This window comes from Dermacentor silvarum, chromosome 1 (genome assembly GCF_013339745.2).
Source record: "Dermacentor silvarum isolate Dsil-2018 chromosome 1, BIME_Dsil_1.4, whole genome shotgun sequence".
Lineage (NCBI taxonomy): Eukaryota > Metazoa > Arthropoda > Arachnida > Ixodida > Ixodidae > Dermacentor > Dermacentor silvarum.
Window position 1 is genome coordinate 290283452 of NC_051154.1, and position 18326 is coordinate 290301777.

Here is an 18326-nt window from a genome sequence, read left to right on the forward strand (position 1 = left end):
AGCACGCGGATGTGGTAGTCCTGCAGACGAAGTGCCCAACTGGCGAGACGGCCTAAGGGATCCTTCAATGACGACAACCAGCATAGTGCATGGTGGTTCAGTACGACATCGAACGGGCGACCATACATATAAGGGACAAACTTCGTAAGGGTCCAGATGATCGCCAGGCATTCTTTTTCGGAGACGGTGTAGCTGGCCTCGGCTTTAGTAAGCGTAAGACTTGCATACGCCACGACATATTCAGGGTAACCCTTGGCTTGCGCTGCTCAAGGACAGCGCAAGGCCAACACCGCTGGCGTCCTGTGTGGAGCTCTGTGGGGGCCGTAGGGTCTTAGTGGCGTAGTATGGGCGGAGACGTCAACAAACGACGGAGCTTTACGAACGCGTCCTCCACACTGACGGCCACGAGTCGAGGGGCCCCTTACTGCAAGGAGCTTCGTCAGTGGTGATACAATAGTGGCGAAGTTTCAAATGAACCATCGAAAGTAGGAACACAGTCCTAAGAAACTGCCCAGTTCTTTAACGGACGTAGGTCTGGGAACCTGGCTACGGCCCGAAGCTTGGCTGGATTTGGGAGAATTCCATCCTTGGACACGACGTAGCCCAGTATCACCAGCTGCCGTGCTGCAAATCGGCACTTCTTTAGGTTCAAACTGTAGGCTGGCGTTGCTCAAACGCGTCAAAACATAGCCGGAGGCGTTGAAGATGCGTGGAGAAGTCCGGAGCGAAAACGACGATTTCATCGAGGTAGCACAACGCACGTGTTCCATTTCAGGTTGCGCCAGACGGTATCCATCATGCTCTCGAAGGTCGCGGGCGCATACACAGTCCGAACGGCATGACGTGAATTCGTACAAGCCGTCAGCGTGACGAATGGCTGTCTTCGGTCGAGCGTCCTCAGCGATAGGGACTTGCCAGTACCCTGAGCGCAAATTGAGGGATAAAAAGAATTGAGCCCGTTGCAGGCTGTCATCGCGTCTATTCGTGGCAGCGGATAGACGTCCTTGCGGGTTATCTTGTTGAGCCGTCGGTAGTCCACAAAGAAACCGTACGGAGCCGTCTTTCTTCGCAACAAGAACGACCGGAGACGCCCTGGGACTGTTTGATGGTCAAATAACATCCCGGTCGAAGCATTCATCGACTTGCTCGTTAATTACACGACGCTCTGCAGGAGATAGATACGCGATATGGACGTTGCCGCAGTGGCGGTTGGAGCCAGTGTCGATGCATGCGTGACAGTGGACGTGCGGCCCACGGAGGTCTGCGCGACATCGAAAGATGGGCGAAATTGTTCCAACAGGCACAGAAGCTGTGAACGCTGGACCGGCGTAAGGTTTTCATCGATGACGAGCCAAATACGTCTTCGGGCGACGAAATCAGACTTCGAAACAGCACTGAGCGTACAGGAGCTGGGCCAGTCTGTGTCATCGGGTGCGTCCACAACTGTGCGTCTTCGAGGGGTCCCACTCTGCCGAGACATTCCCCTCGCAGAAAGGTGACAGTATGTGGGGATGCTAACAAAAATAGCGCTGCTTCACTGTGAGTGATTCGCACTGTCGCAAGCGCACCAACAATCCTTGTTAGTGCGAACGCGGTCAGATGGCGAAAGGAGTGCAATGGTGTGGCATAGACCGTGCATAGAACACTGCACAGCCGCTGACGCGTTCGGAGGCACTTGGGTATCGTCTGTGACGAGTATCTTCTTCGAAAGCGATGGTCTGTCTGCCGGCGTCATCTCTGAGAACGGCGAGAGTTCTATTTCGGCGGGTGTGCAATGAATGACGGCATTGTGGCGGGAGAGAAAATCCCATCCCAGGATGATGTCGTGCGAGCAAGCAGGAATGATGATGAATTCGACGGCATACATGGCGTCCTGAATGACTACGCGAGCTGTGCATACTGCTGTTGGGTGAATACTTTGGGCGCTAGCCGTACGAAGGGATAGCCCCGAAAGTTGCGTCGTCTACTTTTCGAGGAAACGGCTAAGTGTGGCGTCCATAACGGATACGGCGGCTCCAGTATCAATAAGGGCAGATGCGCGAACACCGTCTACAAACACGTCTATTATGTTCGAAGGTCTCTGCTGAGGGCTTTCACAGTTCGATAGTGTCGCAGCCTTGCCTCGTGGACTGCGACGTCTAGTTTTCCCGATCTCGTGCGACCTGACGTGGCCGCATCGGCGACAATGAGCGACGTCGTGGAGACGGTGAACGGCGGGTAGATGGCACTCGAAGCAGCGCAAGGGCGACTGTCCAAAAAGCGCAGCACGGACTCTCAGCACGAGCTGCGCTTGAGAGCCGAAGGAACGACCCACTAGAAGGTACTGGCGAGGGAGACCCACTTCAAGGCGCTGGAGCGAACGACCCACTACAGAGTTCCATGCTTCACTACAAAACTAATGACATATCCATCAGTCAAGACTATTCCCCCGGAACCTGCGTAGCTCGAAAGAACTAGTGAATTTGCTCGTAGCCAACCACAATCATCTTTGTCCGAACTGCGTTACAACAAACTATTTTTAAACAAACAATGCTTCATGTATAATCATGCCTCCGATAAGGTTGAAGAAATCGAGCTACGCGCACGGCCTGCCATTGCTGCACACAATTCTGGCACTTAAAGCTAGGAAAGCGCGAGGGTGATGTGCACTGAAGCTGTCCTCGTGTGTCCGTTCTTTTTACTAATGCAAGAAGCGTCTTAAACAATAATAACTATCATCTGCAATAGAGACATTTTCTGCTCATATCATCGCACTGACCGATACGTGGCTTCATAACGTTCAAGATGTGGAAATCTTCCAAGATGCATACCGTTTCTGTATTTATCGTTCTGACAGAGATGTGCGCCGTGGTGGCGGTGTGCTCGTCACTGTCTCTAAAGATTTTTCATCATCGCGCATTGACGTCAACAGTAACCTAGAAATCATCTGGGTGCCTTTAATAATTGGCCATAAAAATATAGTCATTGGCATTTGTTACCGTCCTCCCACATACACCAATTCTTTGTCCCGGAACTTCATGACAGTATTAATGATATTGTCTCACGTTTTCCTTATCCCCCATATTTTTATTCGGTGACTTTACATTCCTAACATAATGTGGAACACAGAAGCAGCTGTTATGGCGCCATTTTCCTCTCAAGCTCACAATTTTTTAGAACTATCCTCTACGTTTTCATTATCTACTAGAATCACGACTGTCTTGGCCAACACCCTTGATCTATCCTTACAACTAGACCTGACCTGTTTCTAGCATTTCCTATTTACCAGGTATACATGAACACTCGTTACTCTCTTTATTGATGCACAAGCTCCAAAAACCAGCAAAATACGCAAGGACAATTTGCGAGTATGCTAGAGCTAATTTTCGAGGCAATTATGAATTAGCTGATTTCACTAACACATTTCTGACTAACTTTGAATGAACGTTCTATTCAACATAACTGGGACATGTTTTCAACTAAAGTAAACAAATTAATGAAAAATGCATCCCTGTTCGTATTATCACGTCTAATCCTCGAACCCCATGGTATAACACCTATATAAAACAGCTTTCTAATCGAAAAAAACGTCTGTATCGCTTGGCCACATTATCATCCTCTAACTTGCGCTTGATGGCCTATAGATTGGCACCTGATACTTACATTGCAGCATTAAGGAAGCCACAGATAATGTCATGTCGAATACCTTACCCCAACTTCCGAAATCTAATGTTTGAAAGTTTTGGCATATGATTATTCCCTGTCTTGGTAACTCCATTGCCTTGGTTGACACAGATGGCAACCCTGTTCCACCTAACCAATGTGCTACTATTCTAAATGACACCTTCACGAGCATTTCTCCGTAGTTACAAATACTAATCTTCCAGACATTTTTCATTACAGTTACCCATTCATGCCTCCCATTAGTGTTGGCACAGCTGGAATTACCTAACTCATCAATAACTTAGAGCACCATTCCTGCCCTGGTTATGATTCTATTGCAAATTTCTGAAAATACTTGTGTTACAGTTCAATCATACTAACAAAAATATTTCAGCAATCACCTGACACATCTACTCTTCAACCCTATGGAAAATTGGGAAGGTGATTCCAATCTTCAAATCGAGCCCTAGAAGTTCACCATGTAATTAATGGCCCATTTCCATTACAAGCCCATGCTGCAAACTCTTAGTACACATTATTACTCGACCCTTGTCACCTTTCTTGAATCTAACTCCTTTTCTCACCAGCTCAACATGGCTTCCGGAAATCATTTTCCGTGTGAAATGCAGCTCATATCATTTACTCATAAACTACACCAGCATTCTTGATCATTCTTCGTTAGCTGACTGTATTTACTTTATTTTTCTAAAGCGCTCGACAAGGTCTCCCACATACTTCTTTTCATAAACTTAGTCAACTTAATATTGATTGTAGTCTTTTTTTGTGGATCAAAGATTTCCTTTCAAATTGTTTCTAATTTGTTGTAGCCAATGAACTTTCCTCTACCCAATGTCCCATTCAATCTGGAGTCCCACAAGGATCTGTATTAGGCCCCCCTTTTCTCATTTACATTAACGACCTTCCTTCTCTAGTTTGTTCTAACATTCATCTTTTCGCTGACAACTGTCTAATTTTCTGTGAAATAGTTACTCATAACGATGCTAACATTCTTCAGTCTGATATAAATTATATATCTAACTGAAAAAGTGCAAAGTGATGCATGTCCCTGGTGCATCTAATAGTCCTTTTCCATATTACCTAAACCCTTAGCCCCAGTTTCCTCCTATATATAGGCGTTCATATCACATCTAGATAATTAATGCTAATCGCATGTTAGGTTACTTACGCATTAACTTTTCAGCAGCTCCTTCATCTTTAAAGCTCTTGTTATATCCCCTCAGGTGCAAAATAAATCTGGCAATGAAAAAATTATCTTAACATCACTTTTGGCTTTTCATGCTTAAGAAAGAGTAATTAAAAGATGGAAACAAATTTTGTTTTTTTATCGTTATCCGTAGTGTCCACACTTGTGGACAGGGCCTTAACACCGAAAAAAATGTTGCACTGTACTTTCTTGTTCACTTAGCCAGGCAAGTGGGGCAAAACAATTTTTCTGTGATTCTTCCTTGATTATCTAAACATTGCAATCTACTTTGTGTGGTTAAGATGAAAGCAATCATTCAGAGCTGACAGGCACAAAAACATGTGGCATTTTTGGCAGTGAATTCGGCTCTTCGCTGCGCATCCCTCACGGCGGCAATGCTGTGCATTTGGTGAGCGCACATGCTCCGGCCAGTGATGGCACCTGTTATACCTAATGACAGTGGTCGGAAGTTTCTGTAGTGTGGTTTTCTTCACAAACGGCTTAGAGCTGTCATTGCTTGGCCAACCACGCTTTTTTGAAGCATTTCTGTTGCAAGTGATCAGGCTGTTTGCAATGTCTGCTTGGAATGCCATCATGTACATGGTGTTCTCTGTAGTAGTGTATCAGCGCTTGCGTTCCTGAGGTTCTCTTCCAGCTGTTGCTTAGCGCAAAACACAGAAAATGAGAAATCACCCTCATGAGCCACCGTACGCACCAAGTCTTGCTCCGTGCATTGATCGTCTGAGATTTGCATCGGATACGTCGCCATTTTGAATTTTCACTAAAATTTCATCGACAGTTTGGTCATCCACCTTTCTACCACATGCTTAGAAATCCCTGAAAAAATAAGAGGTTTTGATTATTTTAGCCAAGGGGCGTCATGTGCTATACAAGGCAGCTCACTCGGAAAGATGACTTTCAGGCGCCCTGTCCACAACGTGGACACTAACTTTCAGTAGTTGCGTGTGGCATTTTTACACTTCGTAATCCAAGAAAAGGTTATATTTTACAGTCATAAACATTACTTTTTACAAATAAATTGCTTTTGAGTGTTTTTAATATCGTTATTACCATGACAGAAATAAAAACGAAGAGCTACTTACGGTTCACACCGTAGAAGCTTGAAGCTGCCATTTTTCCGAGCTTTCTGATCATTATTTCTTATGTCTTCAGGGGGATAGCACCACTTGTCAAATAGAGAAAAGAAAAGCGCGTTCGCCCGCGCTTTTCAAATCACATTTTTAAATCTGTGTTTGGAACAGCGCAAATTCAAACTTGGTGTCCACGTATGTGGACACGGCACCTGAAAGGGATATAAAACACTTATTAGATCTAAATTAGAATACGCGACTCCAGTCTGGGATACAAGCACTAACAATTTGTTTGCGCTATAAATGGTACAGAATCGCTCTACTCACTTCATCTGTTCCCGTTATAACTGCCCTGTTGTATCAGTTCTATTAAATGGGATATATCTCTTCCATCATTAGCATCCCGCCGAAAAATTTTCGCTTGAACTTTTTCATACGCTTTACTATCACACGACCCTCCGTGACGAATTCATTCTTCAGCCACATTATATATCTGACCGTGTTGACAATCACTTTAAGCTACCTTTCTTTACTCTTTTTTACCTCGAACTTCACAAGATTGGAATTGCCTTTCTTCCTATATTGTTTCATTTATGATAACACACGATTTAAATCTGCCATATTGTCATATATATAATTGTCATATTATTGTGCACTGTGTTATGTCTACCCACTCCCCTCTGTAATGCTTCGGCCCTGAGGGTAACAAAATAAGTAAAATAAATAAATACAAATGTGCTTTTGTAACTCTTGACATTTTTATGTTAACATAATTTATGTTGATTATGCTGGTATCCTGAAGAGGACATATTGGATGGCTCAAATCAGCATACTAGGGTAGTGCTTTCTAATGTTTCACTATATTTTGATGCTAATTTTTAAATATAGTTCCACCAAAGATAGTGCTTCTTTACTATTTTATTTTTTTAGGTATCTTGGGTCATTTCATGCTAAACAAACCAGTTTTTTTTAAACTGTTCCATGATGGCACACAATTTAAAGTTTGATGGAGCAAAAGTAGGTAGAATGCAAAATGTTTCAAAAACTTTGGTTTGTACATACACATGCAAGTGCATCTGTGCCATTGTCAGTGGTTATGTTCAATAAAAACTGTTTTACATAAGTTCGCAAAAATTTTTTATTTTGCTGTCCCAATACATGAGTAAGAATTAAAAGGTATAAGTTAGCGTGAATTTAATGTGCAACAAAAGCTCTCCAGTAATGGCAATGATGTGCCTTTCATGTATGCATGAAACCAGATTTTTGTGAATTATTTCATTCAAACTTTTTTTTGTAGCACGGAACAAAATTGAAATTGAACTCACATGAGCAATAATCTTTAAAAGTCTTCCAGCATGTCATCATATCTATAGTTTTTCGTATAAAAATCTTAAGTCAACATCAATACGTCTCTTGGTGTGGAATGACCTGATCAGGAACCTAGTAATCATTGCAGGAAACACAACTGGATCGTGCAAGAAGCCATACAGCACAATAAACTGCTACCATGGCATCATTTATTTCAATTGCTTGTTTCAGACGTAGATAATGTTTAGTAAAATTGGCACACATCATTCAACCTATGAATAAGAGGGATTATACAGAGTGATCATTTTTAGTTTTACATAAGTTTTAAAGATTGCCTGTGGCAGATAGCATAAATATTGTTCTTGAGCTGTGGACATTACTAGCACAAAAAATTTAAAGACACATTCAACTAATTCTCACACATTTACTCATAAACTTAAGGCAAATGAGTTCTTCGGAATCCCGCAAGGTGGAGGAAGTATCATGAAAGCGAAATATTGTCATCCACTCAAATGCAGTACAAAGCTACAAAGGAAACCCATGCCCTTGTGCTTTGAGTTGTCGATTAATTCACCCTCGCACTGCGATCTACTAGCCTCCCGATTAGCTCAAATGATAGAAAGACTGCTCTGGAAAGGCACTGGTCCCGGGTTAGAATCCCGGGCCAGGACGAATTTTTCCTCAACTGAGAAGTGTTCTTTTCTGAGAAACCCAGATGGGTTTCCTTTATAGCTTTGTGCTATATTCAGGTGCATGACAATATTTTCCTTTCATAATACACTTAATTACTATACAGCACATATTGCAATTTACAAGTTGTAGTAGGTGAGCTTGCAAGGCGTACCCACTTGAAATGAATTTCCAGGATGACGCCACTTTTGAGATTTTACCAAAAATATGAAACGCAATACATGGGCATTCCAGTTACTTTTGTGCTTCAATGCATAAAAGAGCGTTTTGTTAAAAAGTAGGTTGAACAACAGTGCATTTTTATGGCCACTTTTATGGTGTATACCCATATATCTTAAAACTGTTGAAGTTCTGGAAAGTCATTCCAAGTGCATATGCCTTGTAAACCCACCGGCCACAATTCGTAAATTGCAATAGGAGCTGTAAAGTTAAGTTAGTCAATTTTTATTAGTTCATTCAATATGTGTTTTTATTTCTTGTGCAAGTAATGTCGCCTCTCTGAGTAATCCAGTTCAAGGACTAGAATTATGTTACCTGCAACAGCCAATCTTGAAAAATTCCGTTAAAACTTAAAATGACCACCCCGTATATCAGTGTCTGCCATGGGCTCATGCGACTCGTGTCATGGTTACTGTCACTGGCTGCCTAATAAAGAAAGCAAATACTTTCAGTGTTATTGTTTAGTGTCATGTCATACTGCGTGTACATTTATTTACTTATTTTTGCTATTGGGAAATGTGTTTTACTTTATGGCCACACTTTGCAATACTTTTGAACAAGTTTCTGATGTTCTCAAGCTACTAATCGTTGTACATTTACACAAATGTTTTTGTTACAAATAAATACTTCACCTAGAAAAATGCTTTTTGTCCGCATCATAATTGCACTGTTGATTTAGTGAAGGAGCATTAACTTTGCTGTGTTAAGCCAATTGAAAAACTGGCATAACGGTTCTGCTAGCAGCTTTACAATCTGTTTCTTACAGGCTATCTAAGAGCATGCTTTTGAGCCCAGACCTGAAATACAGAAGTGCCTGTATTTAAATTTGCCCCTATTCTCTCATATGCAAGGACTATGTCAACGTGACATCAAAGGTAATGCTATGTGACACAACATAGCTCAGCAGCATTTAAAAAAAAGTGCAGTTTTCAGCATTGCTCAATATACAGGGTGTCCCAACTATCATGCACCAAGATTTTAAAAATATGCAAGTGCCACATAGCTGGACAGAACCAAGGTAATCTTGTTTGCTGTGGCTTGGAGATACTTGAATTGTTTTGTGCCTTCTGTCTAATTGCATAATCATCTGAATTAACTTCTGAAATATTATAATTAGATTAAAAGTGTGAATGAGAACATTGAAGAGCAACATAAAAAACTCCCAATACGGCTTTCTGTTGCTCACTACGTGCCACATAAAAGTGTTTTTCCGAGCGTGAAAGAAGCCTGCCAATACAAGCCAAGTGCCTCGTGTAGCCAGTCGTGCGGCAATTTGCAGCTACATGACATTTGCCTATTTGTAAATCTTAGTTCATGATAGTTGGGACACCCTGTATATTGGGGGCTGTGATGACAGGTTCCTTTCCTTAATGATTCAGGGGGTTCTCGAAGGCTCCATCAGACGGTTCTCTGAGGCGAATCTCCGAGAAACCCATTGAGGACAAAGCCGTTTGTTGTAAAATGCACACAAACTTTTAATAAAACCAAAACAAAAAGCAACCCATAAAAACACACTCAAAGAAATATCACGGCAAATAACACACTCAGACCTAGCATGGTATCAATAGCACACAAATTCGGGCTGAGCACGAGTGTGAGGGCGTGCTCTAGTTTGAAGAGGATGGGAGGTGGCAAAACGACAAAAAGACGTGGCCTTCGTCTCACCACAATGTCGATGGGATCAGCGGATGAACGGGCGATCAAAGTGCGGTAGCTCCGGTTTGAAGAGGGAAGGTAAGCGGCTTGGTGGCACGGGCAGATAGCCAACCTAACGGTCCAATGCACCGACTTTTGATGAAACCAACCTCGCTTCTCTCGTCGTCTGATCTCCGCTTCTCCGTATCGAGACAATTGTGCGCACTTGCACACACGTGCACAGCCCTAACTCGTGTGGTTTAGATACTGTTCTAGATCAGAGTGCATTGGTTTCTTGCCGTGATTTTTTTTGTTTCCTTTGTTTCTTTTATCATTAGTTTTATTAAAGTTTGTCCTCGATTAACTTAATTGGGCTTTGTCCCCCAATTGAACCATCTGCAAAGTTAAAGAAGTTACTACATAACAAATAGGCATCCGCAGCGACAGGACAACTCCGTTCGTTTGGGTTTCTTTGTTAACTTTAACGGCTTGAAACCATGGCTAGCACGCAAGAGATGTTAGCTTTAGCAGAGCACATGGGGCTGGAAGGAGCGGAGTTAAAGGCGTGGTTAGATGAGCAGGAGGCGCGAGCGCGAGAAGAATGGGCCTGCGGAGCGAAAAGAGATTAGCTTTAGCGCGAGGCATGCGTGTTGCAGTTGCGTCGCAAGGTCGCGGAGGCGGAAAGGGCACGCTCACTGATGGAGATTCGCGAGCCGGAGTTGTATACAAGCTCTATTGAGCAAGCGTTTGACGCAGGCTCCAGATTCAGCAGTTTGAAATCCCTGTCTAGCAATTGCCCCGAACACCGTCACGGGATTTTGTTAGAAATAGACACCCAACAAATGGGCAATGACCTTGAAGAGGGTAAGATCATCAAGGAGGTACGCATGTGAACTGGTGCTGATAAAAGCACATCAGATAAAGAGGCACACATACCTCTAGAAAGCCTGATAGACTGGGCAAAAGTTCGCATTGCCAATGACCTCGAAGAGTGCGAGGCGAGTGATGAGATGCTCACCCACTCTTCCGGTATACCGCCTATATTGGTGACAAGTGGCCTCATCAAGTTTGAGGACCACTCAGATGGCTCACCTCAAGAGAAGTTGAGCTTGCCTGCCTGTGTCTGTCTTCAAGGCCAGATAGGTCTAGATAGAATGATGAGTACACAGGTGCTCGACAAGGAGACCAATACAGAGCTCCTTGGCAAAGAGTCTAGTAAAGACTCAAGAAAAAAAGACTCATGACTTGCGCAACAAGTCACCAATCGCCTCAGCACCTGATGGTGACGTGTGTAGGCAAGTTTGGCGTGATAACTTACTTGCAGAGTTAAAGACATCGCAATGTGATTCTACTGAGGAACAAAGTGGGGGCATCTCACAGAGTAATCTCATAGATGTTAGCAAAGTGACTTTGCATTCCTGTCTGTGTAATGGGGAAGCAAATCAGTCCTCTCTGATGTCAACAGAAGTGGAAAGCATTTCCGCTCAGGTGCCGTGTGCATGTCTGTGTGATGGGCCCAAGCGACATGTCAGCATGCCTAAAGTGTTCCTTACAACACGTGTCTGAGTGCACATATACACAGCACATTTTGTTAAGTGCCAATAAGGCCCAGCTTGTGAATCAGATCAATCAGGGACCTACCTGTATAAATTTTCGATGTCACAGCAAAACAGCTCCAGTGCTGTCATCTCAAATGCAGAAAAAACGCGCCGTTCGTCTCATCTGGGACAGGATAACCTAAGAATTGATGAAGAGCCGGTTGCCATCTTAGGATTTTGACCTTGGATAGAAATATCCTATTTGTTATGAATCGAGGACTTGGTCTGCAACTTTAAAAGTGCTTTATTTGAAGTTTTTTGTGAGTGTTGTGCTTGATATGCCCAGTAGAATGTCTTTGGACCTGTTCAAGGGTAGGTGGTGGACCCACAGTGAACATTGAGTGATAGTTGTGTGAACTTGTCGTGCACTAGCGAAGTCTTTCCCTTGTAAAAACTTTTTCCAAAAAGGGGATTTTGGGGTGTGTGGAGTGTGTGACACTGTGCGGTGGATAGAGACAAACAAGAAGCAGATGACAAGGAATGCACACGCGGAGGCAAATTCCATGCTGGATGGAAGACGACAACGTCGAAGAGCGTCCGGCACGTAACATGCGGCACAAGAAAAAAAATAAAAGGAAAAGGCATCCAATCAGAAGAACACACGGAGCTTTGAGTGGCCATTCAACAAAAGACGAATCGGACAGAGCGCCAGAAATGCGAGGCGCACTGGCAGAAGAGGGGGAGTCCCAGGAAGCGATGCCAGGAGGTCAACCACCGGACCGAGAGTTGAAGATGAGCCGGCCTGTCAGGTACCGGACCCAAGCCTCCAGGACTTCACCCGACCGGGGCCTCCTGCCAACCCGTTACCGGGCGCGCCACTCTACTCGATCAAGAACTGCTGCCTGAGACCGGCGAGTGTCTGCGCCCGTGGGCAGAACGAGAGCAGTCGGGCTACGGGCCCGAGTTCTATGCCCAGCTGCCTAACCAGAACGCTGCTGCCATCTGCCCGCGCCACCAACAGGTCTACCTTCCCTCTTCAAAACCGGAGCTACCGCACTCCGGTCGCCCGTTCATCCACCGATCCCATCGACCTGTGGTGAGATGATTGCCACCTCCTATAGCCATTTCGCCGCCTCCCATCCTCTGCGAACTATTACGTGCCCTTACACAGCCCGAACTTGGTTGCTATTGATACCATGTTAGTACTGAGTGTTTTTGCAATGATATTTGAGTGTTTGTTTTCATGGGTTGATTTCATTCTAGTTTTATTAAAAGTTCGTGTGAAGTTTCCAACAAACGACTTTGTCCTCAATTGGGTTCTCGGCGGCTCCGTCTCAGAGAACCGTACGAACCATTTAAACAAAAGAACAAGTCATCACAGGCATAATTCCATGGGCTTTCAATGTTGAGACAACACATATTCAACAATGCTTCAATCCGCTTTCAATAGTAAAATACAACGTGGGCTGCGATCATGTACGCCGACATTCCCCAATTAAAAATTCCAACAGCCTGCAAGTCTAACGGGATATGTTATTTGCGCCTGAGTGTATTGGCCTGATGGTGTCAGAAACCTGTTAGTGTAGGTCTGCCGATGCTGCTGCACAGTGGCATTTTCTATTATTGTGATTTGGTAATGCTAAAAGAATAATGTAACATGGCAAACATATCTTTAGTGTGAACATAAGAGGGCTTGATCGGCAAAAATAAAGCCCGAGCTTCAATACTATTTTTCACTTTCGTTGCAGCATTTCTGGAGTGCAAAATTTGGTATTGATCATTCCTTTCTATGCTATTTCTTGGCATACCGCACATTAGATGTAAGTGCAATTGAAATTTCTGCACTTAAAGTGCAATAAACCTGCTTCAGCTACCCCCATAGTAACAAATTAGGAACGGAAAACAAACTCCTGGTTAGTACCAAAAGTACCTGATGTTTATTTCAGAGAATAACCAACTATACCAGTACTGGTCACTCTTTTTTCTTGGAACACAATGATCCATCGGCTTCAGACGTTTATGGAACCACTGCCAGCTGTTGCCCTTCTTACATGAAAGAAAGCTGCAAATAAAAAAGTTTCACCAAATTAGTATCCATATATACAAAATTGCAAAAACAAAGCACACAATATCACTGCTGCTCCAACACACGTGAGTTAGCCAATTATCGGTAGTTGTACATTCTTTAGTTACATTTAACAGACACTAAACAAAAAAGTTATTCGAGATGTGTTAGTAAATCACCCTTGTACAGTGCCATCCACTGCTGTGTAGAGCGCTCGAATGGTCGTCTTTGATCTGCGGGGTGACACCTGGAGGCAGTTGCCGGGTCCGAAATTGCGTGTGCAGCCTAATAAACATGGAAACTTGCGTGTGTTGGATTTAACCAGAAGTTACGTTCGTGAGAGCCTTTGTTATCTCAAACAGTTTGTAAGTGCACTTCTTTTGTTGCAAAAGGCCAGTGCATGTTATCAGCCCATAATTTCATTCTATAGCAATTGCGGTGCCACAAGTGCTCTCAGGCCGAGTGAAGATTTGGGTAAACAAAGGTGCTTGTCAATTAGCCACTCTTCAAATGCAGTTCTACGTGTCGATTTGGCCGCGCATGCTCCCGGGCACACTATCTCGAACCCAGCAACTGCCGCCAGCTGTCGCCCTGCAGAGCAAAGCCGGCTGCTAGTGCCCTCTACACAGTAGTGGACAGCACTGTAGAATACAAAAACTGCAAGACAAATAAAGGAAAACCTCGATAAGACGGTCCACCGGTCATGCGACGACCCACACTAACGATGAATATTGTTTGGTTCTGGCAAAAGCCCCATAGAAATAATGTATTAAAAACCTCGATTATGCGATGCAATTTTATGCCAACCAGCCTGTGCATGATGCCTCTCTGAGAAAAAAAAAGCCGTAAGCAGACGCAGGATGGCACGTGAGCACACTGCAGCCTGCTGATAACGGGTGTGCGATAAGCTGTCGCTCCTCTTGCCCTCCGCCGCACTGTCGCCACTGCCATTCCTCCACCTCCGTGCTTACTCGGAAGGTTCTGGATCACTGCTGCTGTTTGCATGTGCAAAGTTTTCGGTATTCCAAGACAAGCTTTCCTTTTAGTCTGCGAAGAAGTTGCTTAATTCTTGGCTGCAACTGGTGCGGCTCATGATGTCACGGATCCGAAAACCACCGACGCTAGGAAAGAAGCTTCGAATAATCAAAGAGGCCGAGAAGCGAAATGAGTGTTATCAAAGGCCAACATTGCCTGGGATTTCAACATTCCTGAATCGTTGCTGAAAACCATCCCAGCCAAAAAGGACAGTATTCCACTAAATGCAAGCAAGTTCAGCCTGAAAGGAACGGCCTGGAATAGACTGAAAATAAGCGACCATTGAGAACCATGAACAGGAGTGGTTGCGATAGGTATGCTGCTCTGGGACTGCAGTGGACACCACAGTCTGAAAAGAAGGCAGAGATGTTTGCATTGCGCGGCAACATTGATGATTTTAAACATCCAATGGCTTGCTAGAATGTTCCAAGGAACGGGATGGAATTGTGTACAGCTGCTGCTGTGTTAAAAGCACATCTGTCAGCCCCTCTACTGTTGCAGAGTGGACTGCATTGCTGCCAGAATTTATACGACAACAGAAGCCGTCTGACACATTCAACACTGATGAAACCGGGATTTTTTACAGCTTGCAACCTGAGCAAACTTTGCCATTCATGGGAGAGAACTGCCATGGCAGTAAGCAGACCATAGAGTGTATCACTGTACTGTTTTGTACCAATGAAGACGGCTCCGAAATACTTCCTGCCCTCGTGATAGGCAAGTTCGAGAAGCGCACTCTTTATAAATTTTAAAAGGCTGCCATGCAATTACAAATTTAACAGGAAGGCATGGATGAAAGCTGCTATTTTTGCTGCGTTCCTGTATACATGCCTCATGCCTGACACCTTTCAGCAGTGGCAATATAAAGTTTTCTAGGCATTAAAAGAGATTAATTTGAAAAGCTTTTTAAAAAAGGTCAATATTTTTGAAGCAGCCGCTGGCATATATTCGGATGGGAACTGTGCTTCTTGATGCATCGTTTGATTACACTTTGTGAAACATTTAATCAAATTCCTGGTCTAGAAGGGAGTAACCAAGATGATTTCTCTGCGAAAAACTGGCCCTGTATGACATCTGAAATGCAACCTATTAATTTGTGCATCAGTGCTTTCTTCTGCTGTCTTTATGATGCCGTTTTGGCACCTTCTGTATGGCATTGTGAGGTGCGCAGTGCTTGTTCCCAAGCGAGCACATGAAAATGCACGAAACATTAAGGAGGGACACTGTACTTGAGAGAGAAATGTCTAATTTCTTGTATCTATTAAAAAACAAACTTGACAGTATAATTGAGTTTTTTATGCTGATTTCAAAAATGTGATTATTTTTTTTGTAAGTCAATTAGTATTGGAGATAATTAAAATTAATTATCTATTGTTGAAGGTGGAATAACAACAGAAAATTCTTATTAGAGAGCTACTATTGGTACATTTCTAGATACTAAAAGCATAAGCTTCACAATGATAGGAGTACTTTTTGATATGATGATTTTTAGCCGAGCTGTAGCAGTTTGAGTTTCAATGTTGCAGACACACCCACATTATGCTCCAATTTAGTGGAAAATTAAAAAAATTTAGAGACGTTTTTTTGAAAATTCACTCCTACAATTGTGTGCTCTACAGATAGAGCTACATGTCACAACAAAAATAGCAGAGCTAGTGCTCTGAAGGCAGAGTTATTGTTTCTTCAAGTTTGCAATTTCATCAAAAGTTTGATTTTGACAAATCAGTGAAAAACAAAACAAGTCTAATTTGAGCCAGCTGAAGCAAAAATTGTAGAATATTTCCAATGATTTGCAATTTTAATATTGTCAGTAGGCACCAGGCATATAGTCCTTCTGGTTGGAATCACCTAAATGCCGTTTTTTCAGTGCCCGCTGCATGCTCTCTGCAGAGACGCGCTTGGAAGCTGATGTTGTTGCTCTGCGGTGGTCCTTTTCTGCCATGCGTTTAGTGACTAGGAGTCCAGGATTGACCTTCAGTTCCTTCAGGATTGCTGATGAGGCTGCTTCATTTCCTGCATTGAATTTCAATACAGCCTCAGCCACAGCACCTTGCACAGAAAACAACGATGCATGGCGCTCTTTTGGTGAATGCGCCCATACAACGGAGTGGAGACTCTCATTGCTGTTCTACGTTTTACCCCTCTGGCACCGCTTGAGAAGCTTCTCATCCGACAAACGTTCGTAGATGGGAGAAAGGGCCTTGCAGACACGTGGTGGCAAGTTATATCGATGCTTGGGGATTGGCTTGCCTTTTGCTTGGGCTGCATTTTGCCGATACGAGTTTTGGCCTGTTGGGCACAAACTGTGATTTGACACTTGGTCATTAGAGGTGACATGGTGATAGGTGGCCATGACAGCTTTGTGCATGGCCTTTATGTCACCTTTGTTGACTTCAAAGCCCAGCCGTAGTATGAAGTAAGCTTGGCAACCAGGTCACCAGTCAGTTTTCCCCTGCCACCAAGGCTTTCAGTTCCGGTCCCCTTTTGCTTGGAAATCAGGTACGCAGCGCAGTTCCCATTCTTTTCTCAACGTGGTTGAACAGTCTTCCTTGCTGATGGGAATATAGCCATACACTTTGGCTTCCTGTAGGGCGAGGAAGGTGCGGCTGTCGCCGTCCGAGAGTATTGTGGTGTACCTGAGGTTGTGTTTTTTCAGTGATCTTTCAAAGAGCATTAGTCCAGCTTCAACTTCCATTTCTCCAGATTTTTTGCTTGAGTTTTTTTGGCATACATGCTCTCCTTCCACGACTGATACGTTGGATCTCCTTCTTTCGGTCCCCGTTCGCACGCCGCGCCAAAATTGCTCAGAACAACGTAGTCAAGGACCAACCCCGTAAAAAGCTCGATGACGGCGCCGACGCAGATATGTGAGGAATGGCCACCGCGTCTCCAGGACCCATCATAGGAAACTGCTATGTTCCTGGGTCGCCGAGCTTCAGTTCGTTGTACATATTGCGCACCAGCGAGCGCGCTCTCGGACATGCATTTATCGGCATGTGCAGTCGCAGCGGGCGTCAGCTTTGACGTCTGGTGCGCCTGCCATGTCTTGGTGTGCATGCCGCGGGTAGACACATTCATGATCGCGAAAATGTCATTCAGCGCCGTTTGCTGATTGCCAGTGCTTTTCATAGCGCGCGCGACAAGAATGTTCACGACGAATGGGTTGCATGTCGTTCCGCTGTTCGTGCGCGGCGAGCTCCACACCGACACGCTATCACCGCAGATCTCGCACGAGACAACCATCTTTATCGCGAGGCCGTAATCGCGTTTCACCTTTGCTCAGCGACGCATCGCCACCACACACTTTGCACTTGAAAAACGACAGCAGAGCGTTTATAGCGTCAAGGCTCACCACGGCGAAGCGCGTATTCATCACATCCGAGCCTTCGGCTACGTTCACACTTGGTCTCGAAGCAGGCGGAAGCGGCAAAAACTTCTAAAAATCCGCCCGCCTAGGCGGCGAAGCGGGCGGAAAAGCAGGCGGAAAGCAAAATCGGATCTCGGACCGATTTTTTCGCCATGGCGAGGCGGAATCGCCGCGGCGGAAAGTCGTTCCGCTCGACCGGAAGCTTCCACTAGCATGTAAACATCCGGTCGTAAAATTGTACATGGCACCAAAAGTTGTAGGCTGCGATGGTGCTCGACGCGATCTAGATCCACCACTTTCTCTACGACAAGAGTGGTACTAAACGTACTGTCAGCAATACCTCGCGATAGTATTCAACGTCGCGCGACCGGAGGTGCAGCAACGAGCCTTGGGGGGACCCAACTTCTCGCGCTTTTGCAAAGCTGGGCGAACCCACCACAGCCGCTTCGGAGGTGTCCCACTCCTTCCGTTTATTCATTGTCCATTTCTAGGAAACAAGTAGGTAGAAGTATAAAAAAACATTTCTCGCCCA